Source organism: Brassica napus, chromosome C9, assembly GCF_020379485.1.
Source record: "Brassica napus cultivar Da-Ae chromosome C9, Da-Ae, whole genome shotgun sequence".
Lineage (NCBI taxonomy): Eukaryota > Viridiplantae > Streptophyta > Magnoliopsida > Brassicales > Brassicaceae > Brassica > Brassica napus.
The window spans coordinates 27,830,528-27,839,641 of record NC_063452.1 but is presented as its reverse complement, the minus strand read 5'-3'; the positions used below and the strand labels follow the sequence as shown (position 1 = coordinate 27,839,641).

At 30.1% G+C, this 9,114-nt stretch overlaps 1 long non-coding RNA gene across 1 annotated transcript; it reads left to right on the top strand.

Annotated features, from left to right (window-relative positions):
• Window positions 1-2,560: 2,560 nt before the first annotated feature.
• Window positions 2,561-7,029, top strand: LOC125592840. Its single transcript, XR_007328504.1, has 2 exons — window positions 2,561-5,882; window positions 6,183-7,029. It is a non-coding gene; the product is annotated as an uncharacterized LOC125592840 (long non-coding RNA).
• Window positions 7,030-9,114: the final 2,085 nt, after the last annotated feature.

Below are 9,114 nucleotides of genomic sequence, written 5' to 3'. Positions count from 1 at the left end.
GACTAGTAAAACTTTGGCAAAAAGAAATAAAACCAAGGTTAGACCAGAACATACCTTTAATAGTTATTCGTGAGTTACTCATTCATAACCAGCGCTTGCATCAAATGAAAATATGTCTTCTTAATGTTGCCCAATATGGTTTCTCTGGCAGTACTCTCAATACTATTAGACAGTGGATCCGCTTGTTCCGCACCGAATCCCATAGATTTCTTGGGAGGCTATGCGACTTGAGGACTCTTGGAACATTCACATCTTTCATGGAAAGCCAATCTAAGAATGCTATCCAAGTGACAAAATAGATGGAGTTGTAATCCAGTCTTTTAAGCTCCAAGTCCCATATATGATCGCTTTAAGCTCCAAGTCCCATATATGATCGCTTACTTCGCATCAGAAGAATAGATAATCCATGTTTTCTTTAGCCATTGCGCAAAGGCAACACAATGAGTTGTCAGTGATGCCCCATTTAAGTAGACGACCTTGTACGAAGCATGTCCAAGTGTGCAACCCACATAGTGAAGTGTGTTTTGGACTAGTACCTTTGAACCACATATTAGCTGTCTATTGATGATGGGGTTCTCTGTTTCGCGAAACCACCCACGTTTTTGAAGCCGAGAAACTTGACAATTCACACTCATCAATGGACTAGAAATATTCATCTTCAGCTACAGAAATCACTGGAAACGGGAGAGTAATGAGGTGCATATGTAATTCTTCTTCTGCCTCCTACCTAACAACTCTGAGATTCCACCCCGATGGAATCCGCAACTGCTGCATTCAACAGAAATGGCAGTTGTCTTGGACCAAAATTTCCAAATCTGTCAATAAGACGATCAAGCAGTAGCCAATAGTCACCCCATAAACTTATGTTCAAGCCATTCTCCATGCATATGGTAGAAAACTATACATCATCATTAAAGTATGATATTAAATAATATGATAATATTTTACAAATTTCAAAATATTCTTTATTTCGATTTTTGTATAATTATACATTTTTATTACTAAAACAGATTTTCAAATTTTATTTTACTATTTTTTAAAAAATTATAAATTTTCGTAAAATTATAAGTTTCTTTTATATATCTACAATTTTTAGAAATACTGTTTAGTTTTACTTTTTGATAATTATACAATTTTTCTTTCAATTTTTTTATTAATTTTATACAAATTGAATTAAAATATTTTTTATCCAAAAATATAAGTTTATAATTTTAAATATATACATATATACTTTAAATATAATTTAAAGTAAACAAAATTGTTTATTTTATTTTAATTTTGGTTAAGTTAAATTAAAATTTATATTAAAATATTGATAAGATAATAAATAAAATATAAAAGAATAATAATATTTTGTTTAAAATATTGTTTAAATTTAAAATTTATTACTGCACCTAGTACATGAAAACACCTAGTACTCAATTATTTATAGAGTGATGTACTAAATCTATGTACAGCGCCGCCACACCCCACTCAAAACTAAAAGAGATATTTACGTATTAACGCACTCATGCCAAAAATCTTTTCACTTTTACTCTTTTAGCCATTTACCGCTAAGCCTGAGATTTATTATCCGGGATTCAAATCCAATCCGAGGTCTGCTCCGGATCCGCTCTGATATCCGGAGTACCCGAATCTGAATCCGGCTAGTAAAATCTTGGATCCGTCAAAAACAAATGCGGACATCCTAATTTTTAGGTCCGGATATCCGAATCTGGATCTGTATTTTAAAATATGTTAATTTTTTAATTTCATTATTATTTATGTTTGATTTATAATAATTTATACATAAATTATTCTTATAATATTTTATTTTAAGTTTTATAATATCATACATATATATATATATATATATTTATAAAATCTTGAATAAATATTTAATTTATATATTATTTTTAGAGTTTTAGTATCGTAAAAAAAATTTTTTTATCTTTTTAATAAAAATTATTATAACTCGTCGGAAATAAAAATTTCGTCAGAATTTCGTCGAAATTTCTGACGAATTTCCGACGAAATCCGACGGATATAAAACTGACAAAATTCCGACGGAAAAAATTCTGACGAAACTCCGACGGAAAAAATTCTGACGAAACTCCGACGGACAGAATTCCGACGGACAAATTTCCGACGAAATTCCGACGGACAGACTTCCGACGAAATTCCGACGGACAGATTTCCGACGAAATTCCGACGGACAGATTTCCGACGAAATTCCGACGAACATATTTCCGACGAAATTCCGACGGACTTTATAAATTATTTTTTAAAAAATAAAACAGATTTTATTTAAATATTTTTAATAAAAAATTTAATTCATTAAATATATATAAATTTTTAAAATTAGAAAAACGTTTTTTAAGATAATTATTTTTTAAAAATAATTTATAATAAATATTTTTAATTCTTTATATATATAATTAAAATTAGAAAAACGTTTTTGTAGTATAATTGTTTTTAAAATCCTTTATAATAAATGTTTTTATAAATTTTTAAAAATATAAAACGGTTTATAAATTGAAAATATTTTAAAACAAAGAGAAAACGTTTTTTAAAATTTTTAAAAACTTTTGTAATTGAAACCTTTTTCTACTAACTGAAAAACGTTTTAATTAAATCTAAAAAAAAACACAAAAACATTTTATTCATTGAAAAGGTTTTTAAAAAGGTGAAAAAGGTTTTGATAAATTTTAGAAACCAGAAAACGTTTTATAAATTATAACAAACTTAAAAAAAAAAATTATAGAAACTTAAAATGTTTTATAAAAAGCTTAAAACGTTATATAAAATTATAAAAACGTTTTGAAACAATAAAAGATAATAAAAACTTGAAAGCATTATATATATATATATTAATAAAACTTTTCAATAATTATAAATACACAAAAAATGTTCGTATAAAAATATTTAACATATAATTTCTAAAATCTTAATATCTAAAAGTTTCAATCTACATACAAAACAACAACCTAAAACAAAATCTAACAACATATAACTCCTAAAACTATCAATTCTATCCTAAATCTTCAGATTCAAAACCTAAAATCCACAATTCTAACATTCCAACCTAAAAAAATGTAATCTGAAGAACGGTTTAGATGACTTACATGATTGGAGAAGAGATTTGGAGGATTTGGGGTCGGAGTCACAGATTTATGAGAGAGAGAGAGAGGAGTAAGACCGCAAAGATTGCAGAGGAGAAGAGAAAAAATGAGGAAGAAGAAGAAGGGTCGGCTTATGTATTAAAAATAAACCGACAGACAGTTTCCGTCGGAATTCGGTTTGGTTCTTTTTTAATTGGTTAATCAAATAAATTTTCCAAATTTTCTTCCCGGGTAAAGTGAAAAAGTCCGACGAAATTCCGACGAAACCTGTTCGTCACATTTATTTCGTCAGAATTCCGTCAGAATTTTTTGAGAATATCGCCAAAGGAAGCCTCGAGAAACTATGAGTTTCTGCATGTCTTTTGATTGGTCGGGGTTAGAGTCCGTCAGAATTTCGTCGGTATTTTCCGTCGGAATTTGGTCGGAATTTTCGACGGATTTCCGACGAAATTTAGAGAAATAAGAATTTGGGGTTTCAAAACAACAGTCTAATGATCACATAGAAATCTTTGATAGTATGTAAATGATTTATAAGAGGTTTAACTAAAATAATTACTTGTTTCACTCGATATTATACAAAATCAAAATCTACTCTTATATTACCGTAATATATTTGTATAAGTATATAAATGTTATTGGAGGATGTCACGAATACGTTGATATGTATACGTAAATAACTTTTTTATATGAAAAACTTTAACGGTGTGAACTAATTTCATATTATAAATTTATATATGTGTTATTTGGATATTTTAAGTATCAAATTATACATTTATAATAACTTTGCCAATCTAAAATCTGTTTCGTCGTGGAAAATTCCGACGACATTCCGACGAAAGTCAAAAACCCGTCGGATTTCCGTCGAAATATTTCGATGGAATTCCGACGAACTTCACATGCCTATCGAAACCCCAAAATTATATTATTCTGTCGGAACTTTGTCGGATATTTCCGACGACCTGACTTTCGTCGGTATTTCGTCGGAATTTTCCGACGAAATACCGATGAAATACCGACGACCATGAAATTATATGTTTCGTCGGTATCTCGTCGGAATGTCGTCAAAGAAAACCGACGAAAATATTGTCCGTCGGAATGTCCGTCAGAATGTTGCGTGTTTTCTTGTAGTGGTACCGTACAATGCATGATTTTATTGATAGATGAGTTGGTTCACGTGCGCGCAAACGAGCACCAGCGTCAAGCTGCCTAAGGTCTTGACCACCTCCTGTTAATCGGGGAAGTTTGAACTAGCTGGAGAGTCATGATTTCTTCTCGAAAGCTATTATCAACGTTCAGCGATTGAATGAAGCTCATTAGTGCGAAGAATGAAACACAAAACAAGAAAAGAAGCCCGCCAGAACTAGTTAACAATACATCCGGGGTCACAACCAGACCTACCAGCCTATTTGATATCTTAAATTCTCTGATATCCGGATCCATCCCATGCCTATTTACCGCTACCAAGGCATTTTACGGAAATCAAAATTGCCTTAATACACATTACATAAGATAAGACACTCCCTCTCCGGCCCTCCCCCGCCACCTGACTTCATATTTTCTTTTTCCTTTTCTTACTTCTCTTTTATTATTTTGTTAAAAATAATATTATTTTCTCCAATTTTCTTTGTTTTGTCATTTTTAACTTTGATTTGCTGCCATTTCATTTTATACGTTAATTACGTTATGATTTCAACAATCCAAATCTCATAATTCGACGAGTGCCTTTGTATTTTTATCCTTATCCATAACAAATTTCAAATTTTATTATATAATCAAATGGTCTCACCATTAATGTTCTCTCAGCCGATATAATCAGAATCGGCACCGTAAGATGTGTCGTCTATTTTTAACTTCGTTGTAGTCGTGTTCGACAGAAATCTTCTTATGAGTCCATTACATAATAAATTGTGTGTTCATTTAGTTTATAAGTTCTATGAATAAATCTCAATCACTTATCTTTCCATTTTGGTTTTTCCGATTCTTTGATTAGGGATTTTGAATTTGGGTCTTAAATTGAAGTCTGATCAATAATCCATAAGTCACATAATTTTTATATAGCTCATGAACTACATGTACTTCTCTTGTCTTTTGTAGGACCAGACCCTACTGTATGTTATGAAGTTAACATATATAATACTATATAATGAATACTTAAAATGTTGTACACAATTCTGTCTTTTTCATAAAAAAAGTAGGGTCTATGTGTTATGTATTACAATTTCCATTCAAATATAACCACTGATTTTCTAATGATTCCATGAATCATCTATGCATATGTATATTTTGAATATGGATATCCTTTATATAATGAAGCACAAGTCACCTTACCAATCAGATTATGACACATGGAAAATAGTTTTTTAAAAAAAATATTCAAGAAAAATCTATCCCAATATTTCAGCGACATTTTTTTTTGTTGAAAAAACTTTATTTTATTATTCTCATAATATTTTATCCACGTTGTTTTAGGTTAACTGACAATGATCTCAAACAGTTTTCTTTCTTATATTAATTTTTTCATCTACAAATTTGCTTTCTGTTTTTTCCTTTAATTTTTGAGATTTTATCTATCTTCTCCATTATTAAATGAGCAAAACAACGGATCCTTTCATCTCTCCTAGATTTCAGTTTGATCTCGACCAGTGCCTTCATATCTACTTTCTTTTTGCGCCAAATCTAAAATTTTATCTCTCCTAAAGTTCATCATCAACAAGTTCTTAGATTGATACGGTGGATTGTGGCAGTCGAATTTAAAATCAACTTGGGAAGAGATTGATATTGGTAAGGTGATTTTGGAGAGATTCAGAGTGCTTTAAAAAAATTTGTTGCAGGGTATGCATACTTTGCGTGCAGGTATTAATGGTAGTGGTGTGTAATGAGTTCATATGAGTTTTTTTTGGCAAAAGCAGAGTAAAAAATATTAAATAATCATTTGTATTGTTCAGTTTTAAAATTAATTCAGTTTGCTGTAGACAAGTATGAGAAAGAAGTAATTTAGATTTATTTAGACCTCTGCAACAAATATTGGATCTGTAAAGAGTCCAGTCAAATGTTAACAGAATAAAATATTGAACTTTGCAGGGTTGATAGCATGCCTCTTGTGGAGTATAGTGGCAGTAACGGTAGCTTGGATCAAAGGAGGAGGGTACTGTTTTACCCGAATGATCAGACTCAATTTGTTATTTCTACGTATATCATCTACTTAATTCTTAACTGGAAAATGTATCAACGGTGGCTTGAGGTAAAATCTTGAATTCTCCACACAACATTTGACACAAACCCGTCTCTCTGCAAAGTCTAGGCCGACAATTTTTATGTTTGTTTGAATTACTTTGTAAAGAATAATAAAGTACATGGAGACCTCTAGCCAAAACTGTATGGTTTAAAATAAACTAAATTTGTAAATTTTAATCTTAAAAATTCAACAAACTATCGAAAGAACTAACTTGGGTTTTTTTTAATTGTGCGTTTTTCTAAAAATCTTTTATATATTAGATCACAAGTCAACTAACCTATCAAATTTCAACACATGTCATATTTTTACAAAAATAAAATTAAAAATAATTGAAAAAACTATGTCATTCGATTTCTAATGTTTGAAAAAATGTCCATATGCGTTTACCATTATCCTACTTATATTTCATGTTTAAATAAAAAATATTTTATGTGTTTTTCTTTTGTTTTTGTTGTTTGTGTAGTTTAACAGTGTAGATGATATTCCTTAAAAAATCACCAAATTTTGGAAGAAAAAAAATTAGCATGTGCGTAATGGATAATATTAGAACACAAATCACAATTTATGACACATAATTTATGCTTTTCAAAAAACAATGAAAGCTAATTAGTTATCGACATGATAAAATTTAAGCAAATCACAAAATTTTAAAAGTTAAATAAACTTTCTATAAATTAAAAGAACTCCACGATTGAAAGTGTAGGTAAATCTTATTTTTTTCAAATTTCTAATTTCATGGCACAATTTCAGACTGTTTCTTTTATATAATTTTTGGTTAACTAATTTTCTTCTATATTTTTTTTCTGTATTTACTTTCTCTTTCTCTCACTCTTTTATTTTAAACTTTCCCATCTCTTCATCATTTTTTTCTGGCTGTTTAATGCAGCAACAAAAATCCATATAACTTTTACTTTTATTTCAAATTCCTTTTTTCTTCTTCTAAAATTAAAACTATCTTATTCTTTGTATGATCCAGCTTTAAGTTGTTTTATGGATTAGGAATACGAAGGGACAACAAGGTTGGACAAATAGATTTAAGAAATCAGACCATGCATACTAAAGTAATTATTTACCACTTTTCTTTCAGTCGTTTCATTGTTATTGAGTTTTTTGTTTATCATAGATTTATATAAGGCAAAAGAGAGACAACTCCAGTTCAAAAAAAAAAAAAAAAAAAAAGACAGCTCATGTTGCAGTCAAAAAACGTGAAGATGACACATTGGTGTAGCTGTTGGGACGAGATTGAGGTAATATTGTAAATATAAGTATTTTAGTTTATTACAAATTGTTATGATTTATATATTATACATATTTTATGGCTTTATTATGCATATGATTAGGCCCGAGACATTTATCCGAGATCCGGATTCGATTCGAGATTCGATCCGGATCCGATCCGAAAATCCGGATATCCGGAGGGACCGGATCCGGATCCGGATAATAAAATGTTGGATCCGTCAAAGTCGGATTCGGATCCGGATATTTTGATTTTATAGTCCGGATATCCGGATCCGTAAGTTTTATTAATAACTATTTCAATAATAGTAATATCTATATATAAATATTAATTTTATTTAATATATTTCATTTTTATAATAGTATATATAAATTTTATGTAAATTTTGTAATATTATACATAGAAATAATTAAAAATATTATATATATTTTTGTTTTTAAATTATTGTTAATATTTTATATATATTAATATTATTTTTTATTTATTTTAAGGCAAAATCCGGATATTACAATTTTTAGAAGGATATCCGACACCCGGATATCCGAGAACCCCGGATCTGGATAAGGATAATAAAATTATGAATCCGCCGGATAAAGATCCGGATCCAGATACCTTAAAATTGTCCGGATATCCGATCCGTCCCAGGCCTACATATGATGCACATTAACACTTTGGTACTCTTAACACCCAAGAATAGTAGAGACAACATATGTACTGTTAGTATACTTTAAACCCAAAGTGTAATATTAATATGTGTTCAAATTATATGTTAAATTTATAAAAATAAAGAATTTTTCCCGTACGTAGTATGGGACCGAAAACTAGTTCTAATAATAGTTTATGAAACATTTTCATCCACGTGGATAATATTCGATGGTCATGTTTCCGTGGACACATAAATAGATTCAAATTCATGTATTGATTTCTATGTTAGATTCACTTTAGCCATGGTGTCTTACTCTATTATATATAGGTGATTACGAATGTATATTACAACAAAAATGCATATTTAAAAAAGAATTGAAGTTACTAGGACATGAATAACATAAACCTTTGGAATCTTGACCAATTTGTTTTTGCTCATATGGATAACTTTCAAATCTTGAACATCTTATAATGTCCATATGGACATTAAAACATGGTCCATGCATTTTTAAAGTTATCCATGTGTACAAGAGTAAAATTGCAACATCCTGATTTCTATTGTAAATGGTAAGGCTTAAGAGAATATCTGAATTTGATGTTGGAGTTTTAGAATATACTCCACACCATGGTAACATAAACTGAGACGCCAAAACAATTATTTTGGCACAGGATCATTCTATTGCACCCAGACTTGCCTCGGGGACACTCGAAGAGACTATGATTACTGGCCTCGTGCTCTGAACCGGCTAGAGCTCTTTTTGAAACCTTCCACAAGAAGATCCATAGAGATACATGAAGCTTGAAACAATCCAATGCACATCGCATATACTGGCGTCAACATGCCAACTAGCTTTAAGACCATTTCCTTTCCCTCTTCGAAACACATACTTATCCTA